Source organism: Leptodactylus fuscus, chromosome 4, assembly GCF_031893055.1.
Source record: "Leptodactylus fuscus isolate aLepFus1 chromosome 4, aLepFus1.hap2, whole genome shotgun sequence".
Classification (NCBI taxonomy): Eukaryota; Metazoa; Chordata; class Amphibia; order Anura; family Leptodactylidae; genus Leptodactylus; species Leptodactylus fuscus.
Genome location: NC_134268.1, coordinates 127,111,526 through 127,130,002, shown reverse-complemented (window position 1 = coordinate 127,130,002; position 18,477 = coordinate 127,111,526). Strand labels below are relative to the sequence as shown.

Genomic DNA, 18,477 nt, shown 5'->3' with positions numbered 1-18,477 from the left:
ACTTAAACCAAATCAATTCTCTCTAGGCTGCGCTGATGAAGTCCAAAGAGACAGAAACTGTCGTCCGCATGTTACCTGGAGCAGATCAGATAATATGCAAATGCAGGTACTTCGTCTGTGTGTTGTTGGCATCGATGATCTGTCTATATTCAGCAAGTTGCTACAGTCGACGGTTTGCCTGCTCTGGCATTTTGGGAGCTCTCAAGCTGTCCTGCTGCTGAACTTGTTCCTCACGTCATGCCTGTGATTGTTTTGGCATCTCAGCAGTTCGTTGGGAAGCCAAATAATGAGTGTGTTGTTGGCGTCGATGATCCTCCTCAGCTCCGCTTGAGGAGAAGTCTGATTTCTGGTTACCTTCATAGCTCTCGTTGTTTGAGAATTTTGCGACAAATTAGATTTTCTTTTTCCCAGCATGTTTAAAATTGGCAAACTGCCAATTTGGATTAAAGGTATTTTCCCATCCGTGTGTCAGCATGTTACCTGGAGCAGATCAGATAATATGCAAATGCAGGTACAGAATGGACTGAGGGTTAGCTGAGTGTTTACATAGAGAGATAAAGGACCTGGCTTTATCAGAACCTGAGATAAGCTACTGCAAGAGCAGTTCAATATAGTATGTGAACATAAACTCATAACAGTCGTGAAGCCATGTCATTTACCGGGATAAAAAGTAGCCCGTCTTAATCGAGGTTACAAACTATCTATATGCCCAATTTCATTCAAATCCGGTCAGCAGTTTTTGCGTGATTGACTAACATCCATCCAAACTGGGCTGGCCAATTAATTGCAAAATAAACTGAAAAATCACAATGATCATTTGAAGTATTTTGTAAACATGCTGTAGTGTCTTTCTCTGCCATTGGATAAAGGTTAGGAGTTAGGTGTCAAATGCCCAGCCCGTGTGCATGTGTAAATATATTCCCAGGCAAGGCCCTTCCCCTAGGTGCACTGTGGTCACCCAATACCCGATTCAAGTATATGTCCAACGTAAAATCCCCAACATCCACTAACATTCTGTAAAAAATTATAGCGGTTTTATTCACGCCAACCACCACCTTGAATTAGCCCTCACAATAGCCTCTGTGAAGTGCACTAGACAAAAGCCCCTGTGAGCTGATACATGGAGTCATTTGGCTTGGCTAGGTTCATAGTAGTGTTGCCCTTGTTCTGGTCCAGCGTAAGTTAGTGTCAGTTTTTATACTGTTGGTTTATTTGCTTAAATTTTTTGTTTGTTTCTGCTTTCTGAGCGTGCACAGAAAACAAACAAAAAAACTGTTGTAATGGACAATATAACGGATGCCTGTCCGTTACCCATAGACGTTAATGCTTTAAAATAATGGATGATTGACGTCCGTCATAAAACAGTTAAAAATAACAGAGATGTGACGGATTTAGTGCAAATCGACATGGTCACTAATGAACAACAGATAGAATCCCACTGGATTCAATGGGATTTTTAACAGATTTATGATGGTTCTTCTAGTGTCTATTGTTAAAATCTTATAACTGACACTAGCAGTGAGCAGTATTCATTGTCACTAACGTTAAAGTGAATGCGCCCTTAGGCAGAGTTCTGAAAAAAATATCACATATAAATGCAACACGTAAATAAAACTTAAGTCCTATTACTAAATGGCGTTATTTAGGAATAACAAAAGCTCTGCCACTAAGTAGCCACACACACTGGGCTGCAGAATGCTGAATCACAATATAGTCTCTCAGTCACTACAGAGCTGCCATGTGATATTCTGAGTAAACGAATTTGCATACTACTACTTCCAAAGTTTTTGTTCCCAAAGAGCCATAGCCTACCCTAATAGTAGTGGCATTATTCCCAACACTCATTTACAAGGGTAAAGAACTCAGCAGACAAGTCAGGCTCAAATGATAGTGGGACAGTGTTATTCACTATCCCATCTATGAAAGTTTTCTAGCGTAGACGGCTGATGATGCGACATATCTGTAGCACCAGGGCTATGGAGTCAGAGCTGGGACCAATTTTGGGTGGGGTAAAAATAAATTACCAACTCAGACTTCAAAATAAAAGGATTATTTTTATACTATACAATTGTTAATATTGTATCATCAATTAGATGATTATTAGGTTTATTGCACATTTATTTTGATACAAAGTCAATCATTAGCTTTTTAATGAATCAGAGAAGCTTTACTGCTTGTGACTTACCATGGCTACTGGCCATTTGTGAAGGAGTTGGAGAAGAAGTCTACAGTGCAACACTCTGTATAATTACTCTCATGTCATACATACAGTCATGGCCAAAAGTTTTGAGAATGATACAAATATTAATTTTTACAAAGTCTACTGCTTCAGTTTTTCTAATGGCAATTTGCATATACTCCAGGATGTTATAAAGAGTGATCAGCTTAACAGCAATTACTTGCAAAGTCAATATTTGCCTAGAAAATGAACTTTATCCCCCAAAACACATTTCAACATCATTGCAGCCCTGCCTTAAAAGGACCAACTAACATCGTTTCAGTGATTGCTCCATTAATACAGGTGTGGGTGTTGATGAGGACAGGGCTGGAGATCAATCTGTCATGATTAAGTAAGAATGACACCACTGGACACTTTAAAAGGAGGCTGGTGCTTGGCATCATTGTTTCTCTTCTGTTAACCATGGTTATCTCTAAAGAAACACGTGCAGTCATCATTGCACAAAAATGGCCTAACAGGGAAGAGTATCGCAGCTAGAAAGATTGCACCTCAGTCAACAATCTATCGCATCATCAAGAACTTCAAGGAGAGAGGTTCCATTGTTGGCAAAAAGGCTCCAGGGCGCCCAAGACCGACCAGCAAGCGCCAGGACCGTCTCTTAAAAGTGTTTCAGCTGCGGGATCGGGCTACCAGCAGTGCAGAGCTTGCTCAGGAATGGAAGAAGGCAGGTGTGAGTGCATCTGCACGCACTGTGAGGCGGAAACTCTTGGAGCAATGCCTGGGCTCAAGGAGGGCAGCAAAGAAGCCACTTCTCTCCACAAAAAACATCAGAGACAGACTGATATTCTGCAAAAGGTACAGGGAGTGGACTGCTGAGGACTGGGGTAAAGTCATTTTCTCTGATGAATCCCCTTTTCGATTGTTTGGGACATCTGGAAAACAGCTTAAGGCTCGTTCACATCTGCACCCAGGTGTCCGTTCTGCAGGTTTCCGTTTCCTGCATAAAACAGAGCAGGATACGGAAACCTGCAGGAGTCTCTCACCCATTCATTTGAATGGGTGAGAAAGATGTCCGGCCATGAGCGGCGGTGAGCGTTTTATGCTCTCCACCATGAAATCTGGTTTTTTAATCCGGACACAGAGTCGGACATGCAGTACTCTGTGTCCAGATTTAAAAAAACGGTTTCGCGGCGGAGAGCATAAAACGCTCACCACCACTCACGGCCGGACCCGGTCTGTGGTTTCAGTCTTCTTGCATGCAGAAGATGGAAACCACAGAACGGAGACCAGAACGCAGGTGTGAACCTAGCGTAGTTCGGAGAAGACGAGGTGAGCGCTACCACCAGTCTTGTCTCATGCCAACTGTAAAGCATCCTGAAACCATTCATGTGTGGGGTTGCTTCTCAGAGCCAAGGGAATCGGCTCTCTCACAGTCTTGCCTAAAAACACAGCCATGAATAAAGAATGGTACCAGAATGTCCTCCAAGATCAACTTCTCCCAACCGACCAAGAGCAGTTTAGCGATCAACAATGCCTTTTCCAGCATGATGAAGCACCTTGCCATAAAGCAAAGGTGATAACTAAATGGCTCCGGGAACAAAACTGAGATTTTGGGTCCATGGCCTGGAAACTCCCCAGATCTTAATCCCATTGAGAACTTGTGGGCAATCATCAAGAGACAGGTGGACAAACAAAAACCTACAAATTCTGACAAAATGCAAGCATTGATTGTGCAAGAATGGACTGTTATCAGTCAGGATTTGGTCCAGAAGTTGATTGAGAGCATGCCAGGGAGAATTGCAGAGGTCCTGAAGAAGAAGGGTCAACACTGCAAATATTGACTTGCTGCATTAACTCATTCTAACTGTCAATATAAGCTTTTGTTACTCATAATATGATTGCAATTCTATTTCTGTATGTGATAAAAACATCTGACAAACACACATAAAAACCAGAGGGCAGCAGATGACATGAAAATATAAGATTTGTGTCATTCTCAAAACTTTTGGCCATGACTGTACATTCGATTTATGACGAGGCTGAAGTGTCTTTGTAAAACAGATGTGTGCTGTGCCTGTCTGGCCCTTTTTGAGATTGGTGAACAAACTGTCAGTCTTAATCTGCCCCAATGTGCCAGTAAACATTGTGGAAATCTGTGAGTCTGGATTGAATGCAGTCACGAAGCTGGGGGGGGGGGGGGGGGGCACACATTATGTTCGTATTACTTTTCTATAGAGCATGGTGAGTGAAATTGTACAGCGACACACACCGCTGATATAATTGCACTATACAATACTCAACCCTGCAAATGAATTGACGTTGCAGTTCCACACTAGAGACTACTGTACATGGGACTAGTCATTTCAAGACTTCTGGCCCCACACTTCCTCAGTGTTATTCATTTGGAAGGCAAAGGTGCCAGCTTCTAGAAAACATGATTCATAAGAGAAATTTTACGACTTTTAATGAGGAAGAAGTCCTGCAACTATAGACAGAGTGATGTCATTATATGTTATGAAACAGTGAAAAGTGTGAACAATATCAAACACACAAAACATTAACGCCTTCCCGCTGGAGAAAATTTTCAATTTTGAGTCACCCCCTTCTTCTCCCAAACCTCATAACTATTTTATTTTTCCACTCTCAGAACCATATGAGGTCTTAATGTTTGTGGGACAAATTTTTCTTCATGATGCTACCATTAATTATTCTATACAATGTACTGGGAAGCTGGAAAAAAAATCTGAATGGGGTGGATTTGAAGAAAAAGTGCATTAGTGAGACTTCCTTAGGGGCTTCGTTTATACAGCGTTCACCCCGCAACCAAAATGACATGTCATCTGTTTTCTTTGTTTCGGTACGATTCCGGGGATACTAAATTTAGATGGTTTTACATTTTAACCCCTTAAAAATCTAAAACTGTCCAAAAAATTTTTTGTCTAAAAGTCACCATATTCTGACACCTGTAACTTTTTTTGGACTTCTATGTAAGGTTTTTTTTTTTTTTTTTTGCAGGACCAGGTTTACTTTTTAGTTTGCCCATTTGGGGGAATTGCTATTGCTTTCATTACTTTTTATTCAAATTTTTATCAGAGGCAAAGCAGCAAAAAAAACCTTCGGTTTGGCACTTTTATAATTTTTTCCCCCGCTACAGCCTTTACTGTACATAAAAGATTTAGATTTATAGTCCGGGCGTTTTCGGACACAGACCTAATGCTTACGTGTTTCTAAGCATTGGAGTACTTTTATATGTGTTCTAGCGAAAGGGAGAAGGGCCATTTGAATTAATTAATTTATTTTTTTACAATTTATTTAAATTTATAAATTTTCCTTTTGCATGTACTAGACCCCCCCCCCCCCAGGGGTTTTGAACCCTAGGGGACCGATTACTAATGCAATGCATTACAATGCTAATGAATTGCAATGTATTACAAAACAACAACACTTCTATTACAAGCTGTATAGAAGATAATGAGAGACAGGTCTTCAAAATGCTCTCGGCTGGCATAGAAATGGGACGCCGCCCCAAAGCTCACTCTGGGTCCCCAGCAAAATGGTGGCACCTATGCCCTGACAGCTGAGAGCTCTCAGGCCTGTCTCTCATTATCTACTATTGCAGATTGCGCTATGCAGCCTGCAATAGAAATCTCAGCGCTCAGTCACCTTTGGTCAAGGTGCTAGGAGGCTAATGCCCACGATCATTGCAATCAATTTATATATATTTATTTATTATCATAGCACACAATTTGAACTAATGAGTACAAGTCTTCCTTCTGACTGGCTATATACTATATTTGGGGAATACTTGATATTTCAAATTAGTTTGGGTTCGCACTAGCTTTTTAGTCTCAATAGGAGACTCCAACCTCCATTTCACTTAAAACAGGCGGAGATAGGGAATGTTGTTTGGTGTGTTACCAGCCACCAGCAGAGATTAAGAGATCTTCTCAGTGCTCCATCATAGCGGGCTTTTCAACACACGAAGATAGGCAAGACACGGTTCAAAAAGCAGTTGGGAAGACCCTACACCTGCCCTGGCACCAGAGGTCCCGATATCTAGTTACTAACTCCTTGTTTCAGGAGGTTCCCCTAAAGTTTCCAGAGATATCTTCTCTCCCTCAGCGAGCATGTCTGCTAAACCTATGTCCAATGCTCCTGCACCCCGCCTGCCACGTGCTCCAAGCGGCCATCTTGCCTCTCTTCTCCACTGCTGGCTGAACACTAGGTGTCGCTAATCTCTAAGCCCTGCTCGCAGACAGGAGACTATTTTCAGAGCCCACTGGCCAGTCCATGACTCTCTAAGTACTGCTCCATACAAGCCCAGGGACATTTTAGAGACTCTAATTGGGATGGCAGCCCCCGCCCACGCGGTGTTCTGCAATCCTGTCATCTGCAGGAATATTCACAGGAGACAACCTGCAAACATTGCACGCCACATGGTAAAGCCTTGTTTTGTATCTCACTTGCCGCCATCTGAGGAAGCAGTACACACCCTCCAGGGACAACTAGAACTACAAGCTCTACACTCTTCTCTCAGGCAAAAGGATATGGATGACCTAGATACTAACTTAAAAAGGATATGGCAACAAGATCTACAGGTGATTAAAAAAAAAAAAATTGTGAACCTACAGTGATGGGAGGATTACTTGGAGCAGTTTCAGTCCTCAGTCTTCGCATCCCATCAAACCCTGCACCTGTCCTTCTCCGGCCATAACTCTCATTACCGTAAACTCATATCTAACATGAAGGATCTGGCAAATTGTAACCACCACAATAATAGGATTTGTGGCCTTCCAGAAGCTACACAGACCCACCCACAATTACGAGCATCTTCAACTCACTCCTGGGCCAACTAACTGAAACTCATATATAGATTAATCGCACACAACGTGCTGTCAGACCTCACAGCTCCGATCCTACTAAACTCCGGGATGTCATCTGCAGGACCCACTTCCACTTGGGCGTTGGGTCCACTTTGCATACCGATAAAAAACGGCATTCCTACGGAACAGCGGCGCGGAGAAGACAACAAACGGTAGGAGAAGAGTCTTTCTTAAGGCTAGTCCAACGTGTTTGAAAGATAGCATCCCTAAAAAAATATTGACTTTGATGGCGCCAAACTCTGTATCTTTCCCGATCTCTCCAGGCATACCCTATGCCAATGGATGGCTCTGAAACCACTCCTCACTCTCCTCCAGAAATATGGAGTTCCCTACCACTGGGGTTTCCCATTCGCCCTCCAGGTCCACCTGAAAGACAGAGTGGTCTCCCTCACCTCCCCAGAGGACCTTCCAGATTTTCTCCTAGCACTTGAACTGTCATCTATCAGACTCCTAGCCTGGCAACTACTCCACAACGACACAACCTTCTGATGTTATTCTGCAGCTACAGGACTCTACAGAGAATCAAGATATGAGTCACCCTGAGAATTCAAAGATCCCTCTGTAGACAAAGAACAGTTCCAGATCGAGATTAACCTGACTGAAGACACCTCCTCTAGATTATCTACAATTGTTGGACATTTTGTTCTTCCACTGTTATGCTATTGCTTAGACTGTTCTTTTTAGCCCGTTTTCATTATTAGAATGTAAAGGGGGTTGCCAGAAAAAAAAACAAAAAAACAAACTATGTTTCCCCTCCTATTCTTACTAGGCCAGACTAGCTCTTTCCACTCTTATTACTACTATTCACATCTCCCCTCTGTCACTTCCTCCCTTTGTACCCTCTCTCTGTCGCCTTCTCATCTTTTTATTTACCGGTATTTTTTTAAATAACTTGCCCTACACTGCTCTCCTTTCCCCCCTCTCTCCCCAATGCAGATATCTCAATATCAACTTTTAATGTAAATAGACTTAAATACTCCTGAAAAACTCTGCCAAATCTTGAATGATGCACACAAGCGCAAGGTTCTAACATTATGCCTGCAAGAGACCCATTTCCTTGCCATGTATTTACTAACAATTAAGAACCGCTATTTTCCAACAGTAGCAGTGCTAATGGAAAAACCAGAGAACCAGGCTTGTTAGTTACTTGTTGGACAAAAACCTGCCAGTTAAGATACTAGACTCCCTACTGTCCGCCCTGACTACCCTCAAGTCTTTTTCCCAAGGTCATCTCATTTTATGTGACGATTTTAACCTCCCCATCAACCGCACACTGACACTTCTACTGGTAAGACACAGGTCCCCATCATTGTCCTTAACAGATTCTGTGAACTCCTACATGTAGGTTTTTGCTGTCCGCTTGAAAAGTCGGACATCTTTGGGAACGGACAGTTAAGGATACCCACGGACAGTAAAACAACGCACCCGATGTCCATTTAAATCAATGTAAAACGTCACAGACACAGCTAGTGTCCGATGCTAATGTCCGCACAAGATTTTGAACGGACAAAAGCAGGGGACACTAGCTGTCGGACACAGACTGTAGTGTGAACACTCCCTAACTGATAGCCAACAGTTACTTTCCGTTTTTTTGTGTCCGTTTTTATGTCCGTTTTTCTGCGCATGCTCAGAAAGCATAAACAGCAAAAAAAAAAACGTACATTTAACTGATGCTGACACCAACTGATGCTAACTGATACTAATGTGTCCGTTTTTTTTTTTTTTTTTTTTAACAGATCCAATAAATGGATCAGTAAAAAAAAACAAAAAAAAACACGGACACACTAACATCAGATAAGATAAGATAATCCTTTAATAGTCCCACATTGGGGAAATTTCAGCGTGTTACAGCAGCATAGTAATACAGAGTAATATATTACAGACGTAGACACAGATAAGCTGAGAAGAGAAGATATACTAGGAGTCCATGGCAGCTAAGGAAAAACAGAAGAGAAAGAGGAAGACCTCATGGTCATCCTCATAATCATTAGTTCTCTGTGCGGAGAGCTCTTCGTTTGGTCTGATGTAGATTATACAGCCTGGTCGCGGTTGGAAGGAAGGACCTGCGATAGCGCTCCTTCTCACACTTGGGGTGAAGCAGACGGTCGCTTACAGTGCTGCCAAGTCCCATCAGGGTCCCATACATGGGGTGGGATTTGTTCTCCCGCATGGAGGTCACCACAGACAGTATCCTTCTGTCACCCACCACCTGTACTGGGTCCAAGGGGCTCCCCAGGACAGAGCTGGCCCTCCTGATCAGCCTGTCAAGTCTATTTCTGTCCCTGGTTGATATACTGCTTCCCCAGCAGGCCACACCGAAAAAGATGGCTGAGGCAACCACAGAGTTGAAGAAGGCCCTAAGAAGTGTCCCCCGGACTCCGAAGGCCCTCAGCCTCCTGAGCAGGTAGAGTCTGCTGTGGCCCTTTCTGTGCAGCGCCTCCAGGTGATCAGCCCAGTCTAGTTTATTATTGAGGAGCACGCCCAGGTACTTATAGGTCCTGACTATCTCAATACATGTTCCTTGGATCTCCACCGGGGTCGGAGCACCTCTCCGTTTACTAAAGTCCACCACCATCTCCTTGGTCTTCCCAGCATTAATCCTGAGCTGGTTCTGCTGGCACCATTCAACAAAATCCCGGTTTAAGTCTCTGTATTCCCTATCGTCGCCATCAGTGATAAGGCCGACTATAGCAGAGTCATCGGAGTACTTCTGTAAGTAACAGCTGGATGAGTTGTGCCTGAAGTCAGCAGTGTACAGTGTGAAGAGGAATGGGGCAAGAACAGTACCTTGTGGTGCCCCCGTACTACAGATCACAGTGTCAGACACACAGTCCTGGGCTCTCACATACTGAGGGCGGTTTGTCAGGTAGTCTAGGATTCAGTAGGACAGGTGATGGTCCACACCACCAAGGTCCAGCTTCTCCCTCAGTAGCCCTGGCTGAATGGTGTTGAACGCACTGGAGAAATCAAAGAACATTATTCTCACAGTGTTCCCGGGTTTCTCCAGGTGAGAGAGAGCTCTATGAAGAAGGTGGATGATGGCATCATCTACCCCAATGCCTGGCCGGTAGGCAAACTGGAGGGGGTCCAGAGCGGAGCTCACTAGGGGGCGTAGGTGTGTCAGGACCAGTCTCTCTAGGACCTTCATCAGGTGGGATGTCAGTGCTACAGGTCAGTAGTCATTGTAGCCCATCGGGTTGGGTTTCTTTGGGCGTCCGACAGCTAGTGTCCGCTGCTAATGTCCGTTCAAAATCTTGTGTGGACATTAGCAGTGGACACTAGCTGTGTCCGTGACATTTTTCATTGATTTAATGGAACATCGGGTGCGTTCTTTTACTGTCCGTGGGTGTCCTTCACTGTCCGTTCCCAAAGATGTCCGATTTTTCAAGTGGACAGCAAAACCCGACATGTAGGTTTTTGGTGTCTGCTTGAAAAGTCGGACATCTTTGGGAATGGACAGTTAAGGACAGACACGGACTGTAAAAGACCACACCCAATGTCCATTTAAATGAATGCAAAATGTCACGGACACAGCTAGTGTCCGATGCTAATGGCCGCACAAGATTTTGAACGGACATTAGTAGCGAACACTAGCTGTCGAACACAGACGGTAGTGTAAACGCCCCCTTACCTTCAGTTAGTGTTAGTTAATGTCTTATGATAGGTGTCCGTTTTGTTTTTCTTTTAAAAGGACACATTCATAACGGAATCCAATGGTAGTGTGAACCCTACCTAAGAGTTTCCTATACATTTCCCATTCCTTTTGTGGCCACTCTTAGCTTTGGTTCAAAAAATAAAAAATGCAACAAAATCTGCAACAACAAAAAAGCTTTGTTTTCGGCCTCAGTCTTAAAGTCCGTTTTCATAGGGGGTGTTGATAAAACATGGCCCTAGGCAAGGGGGTTTGAAATTCAATTCTCTTCTCCAAGACTTCGCTACTCTGGAGCAAACTCTTCAAATATCCCCCTCTAGCCTCACTGAACCACATATCATGAGATCAGGTCCCTACTAGATCACAAGCAACAGCAACTGTGTCAATTAGACAAGCATTCATTCTATGAATGGGACAACAAGGCGGATCATCTCTGGCAATCCAACGCATCCTGGATATTCAGGGATTATGTTTCCACAACCTACACTTCAAGACTCCAGCATTCGCGGACAACGCCTTACTCTATCACCCAACTATTGACAAGTATTCCATCCCTCTCTGTGAAATCGCGATCTATGGTTACCATAGTAACTATACAATTTATCTTTCTAAAAGCACCGTAATCTTTCTAAAATGTATCCTTACCACTATCCCTAGTCCAAAGTCTCCGCTCTTCCTTTCCCTAGCCCTCCCAAATGCTCTGACACATACTCCCTGAAATAATCTATTAAAAATGAATATACTCCCAAGTCTCCTCTACCTTTTCCAAACAGTCCCAACCATCCTACCCAAAGAATTCTTTGCAACAATCCAAAAAACCTTCTCCAGGTTTATTTGGCCTTCTAAGGGCTTATTCACACAGGGACAGAGGGGGCAGATTTTGGCGTGGATCTTTTTTCCAAGAGCGAGCTGCCCTTTCTTTAGGCAGATTCAGGCCTTGCGGTAGCGCCCTCCGGGCTAGGCCCATTCATTCTGGGCCTACTCCGGAGCGGGAAGCCGCGACTGTCAGTCGCGGCAGGTGTATTTTGGTCCCAATTTTGATGCGGCATCCCACGTCAAAATCAGGACCAAAGTATGCCATTTCGTGCCAGTGTGAACTAGGCCAAAACCTGCTAGGATAGCTAAACACTCTATAACCAGACTCAAACTGTGAAGGGAGTTGGCCATCCCAGTTTGCTCTAACTATTATTTAGCTGCGGTCACTGAACGCATCCTCCATTGGCACCATGCTGCTCAGTCTAAACTCTGGGTTGCCCTAGAGCAGACCTGGGCCACTTCCGGCCCACATAGCTAATGGGAAGGTTTTTCAAGGACCTGTGATGATGTCATCACAGCCTATCATCAGGATAGGCTGTGACTCGTTAGTGGGCGGAGCCACATGGGACTGTAAGCTGCCAGCAATGGGGGCTACTGGATGATAAAGAGAGAAGAGACAGCTTGTGTGAGCAAGAGGGGGGAACTAGGGGCAGATGTAGGGGGGCAGTTAAACTTAATGCACATGTAGGGGGGACATTAAACTAGGGGGCAGATGGAGGGTAACATTAAACTGGGGCAGCTGGAGGGGGACATGTCAGCCTCTAGTTGCCCCCAGTTTAATGTCCCCACTAGTTTCTGCTGGTTTATACTGGGGCACCAGGAGAGGGACTTAATACTGTGGGACATTTGGAAAGAAATGTTATAATGTAGGGGGGTATAATGTTAGGGTGACTGTAGGAGGATTTTACTTTGTGGGGGACATGGAAAAATTATTGAGAATGGGCGGAGTCAGTGGAGAAGTGGGTGGAGCTAAATTTGCCACGGCGCACATGGCCCTCTAGAACCGTTACAATTTCTCATGTGGCCCCATGGGAAAATTAATTGTCCACCCCTGCCCTAGAGGGATCTTTGTGCTCTATTCCACTCACTGCCTTCCCCTGGCTCAAAAAACGTCACTGATCGAACAAAATGACTGATTTGCTTCCTTATGTCACATGCAAAGTGTTCAGGGCCTACTGACTCCATGGTGCTGGTCGGCATCTATTCACAAACTATGGCCCTTTGACCCCTATCCCAGCCAACAGAGTTTCCTGTGGTTTTATGCTCCACTTTCCTCTTTCATTCCCCGGATCAACCGGCTCTCCGATTCAGGTACTCTCCACCTCTTTTCTTCTTTCTCACATGGAGTTAATCCACCTGAATTCCAAGGATACCACCTCTAACTGGCAGTACAACCAATTGACCCAGATCTATGCCTCCCTTAACAAGTCCCAAGATCTCCAAAAAGCATTACTGCCATTTGAACACCTCCATCTCTGATATAGCTCCAACCCACACCATATCACTAATTTCTCCCAGACTCCCAAGAAACCAACTACAAAATCCTCTCTCGTTGGTTCAGAGTCCCCTCTGTAGTTCATGCGATCTACCCCTCCACTTCAGATTTAACGCTGGAGATGCAATGTAGACCAGGGTACGATGTCACACATATGGTGGGGACATAAAGAATGTCTTTATTTGAACCCTACAAATTGTACAGCGCTGCGGAATATGTTGGCGCTATATAAATAAAATGTATTATTATATTATTATTATGTCACTGGAATAGAGCTAGAGCACGATCCGGCCCTGCACCCAGTTTCATTTCTATGACCCCACATATACAACTGTGCATTTTCACAGTTCAGTGAATGGGATTGTGAGCAAGACTCAGGTCCTAATCATATCCATTTTGGGGATCATACTCACTGGCCCTAATAAATCGGGCCGTAGATTTCACAAGCCCCAGAGACATACAGGTGGTTTCTCAAGAAGAGCTTTTTTTTTTTTTTTTTTAAAAAAAAAAAATAATAAATAAAAAAATCAGCAATACCTACATATAAGATTACAGAATTATTCTCCCCCCCAAAAAAATAAATAAATAAATAAAAGAGAGCAGATGTTAGTTGTGTGCTATGGAGCACATATAGGGCAAAGGAATGATACACAGTGGAACAGTACTGGCATGACCGTACATTCAGCATCTCCCACTCACACACCACCTCCACACCACGCCCTCTCTCTGTAAGTGTCCCCCAAGGCTCTGTCCTAGGACCCATCCTGTTCTACATCTAGACCAGAGGTTCTCAAACTTATTTTGTCTACCGCCCACTTCGAGAATTAATTATCTTCTAGCGCCCCCCAAAATTTTTTTACTTTACTACATCTTAAGAATCACAATCGCAGTCATTATGTTAATAATTAAATTATGTGTGTCATGTGAAAATAAGACTTTCTGATGAGGGTAATGTAAAACACCATTTTGTAATATTAGGAAAACTTTTATTCATGTTATTAAAACAAACATTTCAATTTTAATACTAATCTAGTGTGAAGGATGAATTTGATGATTTTTAACAAGTTTGTTAATATCAGGCTCGAATTTACTCAAAAACAGCCGTAAGTCACCGCGTTCGGTAATCTGCAACAGATTTCTCTTTTTAGTTAGCAACGTTAGCAACGTTGCCACAGTACTAAATCCATGTTCACACAAATACGATGATGGGAATGCTATCAAAAATCGTTGAACAATGGACCACAATCCAGGGTACAATTGCGGGATTGGCTTTTGTAGACTTGGATTTACCTTGTACGGAGTTTCCTAAAGGACCTGGCTCCTCTGCCCACTAGCAGCCTGGTCTATATAATAAAGCTTTATCCTAGTGAACAGAGAGACCAGGTCCAGACCAGGTAGGATTTAGACTGCTTTATATAAGAAAGCAGCACTTATTCTACACACCCCACTCTATCTCACAGCAGGGAGCTAGGTGATGTGTATGTGTGGTACAGACACAGGCTGGCTCCATACACTCAGCCCCCCCCCCCTCTCTCCCCCCACACAGCAGGGAGCTACGTCATGTGGCTCCCTCAGCAATGAGCAGGGGGCCAGGTCCATAATGAAGTGAATAAAGTAAGATAGTGGACAAACAAAGCAGTTTTGCTGAAGCAATGTATTTAGGAAAAGTTTTAAATCCACAATAACAAGCAGTATAGATAGAATCATTGTTCTGATACCACCCCTTTAAATTAGCCATTGCCCCCCCTAAACCGCTTCAACGCCCCCCAATCTTCTCTGTGCCCTTTACTGCCCCCCTATAGGCCTCCAGCGCCCACAAGGGGGCGTTATCGCCCACTTTGAGAAAGACTGATCTAGACCCTCAGCCTAGGCCAGCGCATAGAATCTCATGGTTTTCAAAACCATTGCTATGGTGATGACACTCAAATATACCTCTCCAGACCAAATATTACCTCTCTGTTGGCCAGAGTTCCAGATTGTTTAGCGGCTGTAGCCTCCTTTCTCTCCTCCTGCTTTCTCAAACTCAACATGGAGTTCATCATCTTCGCCCCACTGCGTAAAGCACCGCTACCTGACCCATCTATCAAAGTTAATAGAACCACGCTCACCCCTGTCCCACGGGTCTAATGCCTTGGGATAACCCTGGACTCCAACCTAACCTTCAAGTCACACGTTCAAACCCTCAACACTTTCTGCCGCCTCCAACTCAAGAACATCCATCGAATCCGCTCCTTCCTCATCCCAGAAACTGCTAAAATGCTAATCCATACCCTCATAATCTCCCACTTAGATTACTGCAACACCCTTCACCACGGACTCCCAGCAAACACCCTCACCCCCCTCCAATCCACCCCCCTCCGTTTAATTCACCTCGCCCCCCGTTCTTCATCAGCTGCTCCCCTTTGCCAAACCCTTCACTAGCTACCCATTGCCCAGAGAATTGAGTTCAAGTGACTAACATATAAAGCCATCCACAACCTGTCCCCTCCATATTTTTCCGACCTAATCTCCCGCTACCTGCCCACACGTAACCTCAGATCCTCCAAAGACGACCTACTCCACTCTACTCATCTGCTTCTCACACAACCATCTCCAAGATTTCTCCTGTGCATCCCACATACTCTGGAACTCCTTACTAAAATACATAAAGCTGACCCCCACAATCACAGGCCCTGAAGACTCAACTATTCAGGAAGGCCTACAACCCCCAATAACACTATTGTCACCACACCACCATCTGAACAGCCTCTCCCCTCACCTTCTGTCTCTATCCATCTTATTTCATCCTACTAATATTATAAATGTTAAAGTTCGGATGTTTGTTAGTCAATCACGCAAAAACAGCTGAACGGATTTGAATGAAATTTGACACTTAGTTTGTAACCTCGATTAAAACATAGGCTACTTTTTAGCACGGTAAATGACATGGCTTCACAACTGTTATGAATTTATGTTCACATACTATATTGAACTGCTCTTGCAGTGGTTTAGCTGAGGTTCTGATAAAGCCAGGTCTGTTATCTTACTATGTAAACACTCAGCGAACCCTCAGTCCATTCTGTACATGCATTTGCATATTATCTGATCTGCTCCAGGCAACATGCTGACACACGGATGGGAAAACACCTTCAATCCAAATTGGCAGTTTGCTAATTTTAAACATGCTGGGAAAAAGAAAATCAAATTTGTCGCAAAATTCTCAAACAACGAGAACTATGAAGGTAGCCAGATATGAGACTTCTCCTCAAGCGGAGCTGAGGGGGATCATCGGCACCAACAACACACTCATTATATGGCATCCCAATGAGCTGCGGAGATGCCGGAACAATCACAGGCATGGTGCGAGGAACAAGTTAAACGGCAGACCAGCTTGAGAGCTGCCAAAGTGAAGGAGCATGCGGATCATTGACACCAACAACACACTCATTATATGGCTTCCCAGCGCGCTGCTGAGACGCCGGAACAATCATGGCCACAGCGTGAGGAACGAGTTCAGCGGCAGACCAGCTTGACAGCTGGCAAAACATTGCAGCAGGCAGATTATCAACAACACGCGCATTATAAGCCATCCCAGTGAGCTGCTGAGATGCTAGAACAATCTCAGGCATGGCGTGAGGAATAATTTCAGCTGCAGGACAGGTTAACAGCTGCCGAAACGCTTGAGCTGGAAACCGTCTACAGAAGCAATTTGCTGAATATAGGCGGATCATCGACGCCAACAACACGCAGACGAACTCGCGGGCAAAGGCTAATAGATTGCAAACCCTTGTGGGCAGGGCCATCTATCCCACTGTGCCAGAGATCTATGCATGGGGGAAAAAAAAAAAAAAAAAACTTTCAAAAGATTTTCATCCCAAGCCCTGCATTAGTGGCTACACTGAAAGCACCCCCTCTGCCAAGGTTTTATTAATAATAACAGTATGTCCACTTGCCCAATAATGTGACGTTCAGGATGAATGCAACCCAAAGTCTAGTTAACCACACCATTAAGTAAAGGCATCATTCGGCTATATCTGACCAGTAGACATCAATAGGTACAGTATAGTATACATCTAGGCACATATCATTGTGAAGTTACAGACTCTGCCCCTAAAGGGGGAAAAAAACTGAAACAGTGCCGCCTATAGGTGGATGACCAATCCAGCCAGTAATAGCTACGGTAAGTAGCAGCATTCACTGCACATCAAATATAACCAATGCTTGTCGCCAGATATGACTCTCAGGCATTGGGCCACACAGTGCTTTTTAGTGTGTGTGTGTATATATATATATATACACACACGGGGTTTTTTTTCTCCCTTTTCTTAAACATTGTAGGCCAGTTCTGAGAAAAGAGGAAGCCACACATTACAGACAGGACACAAGCTACTACAATGGAGCCAAACCTGTGCTAATGTAACTTACACTAAAGTTTATTAAATATGTAAAACATCCTGATCTTAAAGACGCAGAGGCCACAGCAGGTCAGAGCTCCAATGACTGCTAGCTGTCAGAAGGGCACAGCACCACAAGAGCTACGTCAGCCTCTGTGCCCATAAAGCAGATCCATTCGATGGAAGACTAGCTACAATCAGCAAGGAAGTGAGGCAGGCTCCCCGGCAGCTTCCCATACACACCACCGGCAGAAGCAGCCTCAGGCACCGGTCTCTCAAGACGCCAGCCGTAGTATCCGGTCCACACACAAGTACTGATGAATACGGACATAGCACACACGTAGTGCCAGCACTAATCACAGGACTCCGTCCGCTCACCTGTCACTGTTCCCGCGGCTCCGCCATGCTCCGCGCCCTCTCCACTTACTCCGGACACACTTTCCGTGGCTTCCTGTAGTACATACGCAGTACGTCCAACACAACACTAGCAATCGGTTTCCTTTGAAAAACCAACCAAGCAGCCGTCAGTACAGCAAACCCTGGCTCCTTCCCGTCCCCCCCTCTACGGTGCGCCCCACAGGACACACTACCTCCGCCTGCCCTAGCAACGCATCACAGGCTAACAAGCCCTCCTTCAAGGGGCGTGGCTATCAGTTACGTCATTGATGGTCCTGACTGACCCATCAGATGTGAAGTCGCGGCGCGGTGACGTCTGGTGAATCGATCAGAAGGGTGAGCTCATCATGCTACGTCATATGGACGGAAGCCGAAGATGGAAGTAACTTTCTCCATAGTTCTGAGGCGTGTGTGACACTAGTACACTTACTGTACAATGCTTCCCCTCTAATGAGCTAAGGTGGGGAAGAGGAGCTCAGCGTCCACGGCTTGGAAATAAAGCGATAGTGGAATCAATTTTTCAACGCTGTAGTGTCTGGGCTATGGCAATTACATGTACACAGGGTTTATTTGATGTGTTTACTTCCCAAGCGATCAGCATTTCACAGAGAAAACAAAAAATTTTTTCGTTGTGTACATTTATTTTTTATGGGGACACCATCTAGGCATCATTCGTGTGTAGC

At 44.4% G+C, this 18,477-nt stretch overlaps 1 protein-coding gene across 1 annotated transcript in view; it reads right to left on the bottom strand.

Moving 5' to 3' along the window:
* Nucleotides 1–18,013, bottom strand: part of GALNT1 (polypeptide N-acetylgalactosaminyltransferase 1) — a 127,864-nt gene extending 109,851 nt beyond the window's left edge. Inside the window, exon 1 of the mRNA XM_075271014.1 lies at nucleotides 17,777–18,013. The gene's annotated coding sequence lies outside the window, so the exon portion shown is untranslated. The remainder of the gene's footprint in view (nucleotides 1–17,776) is intronic.
* Nucleotides 18,014–18,477: the final 464 nt, after the last annotated feature.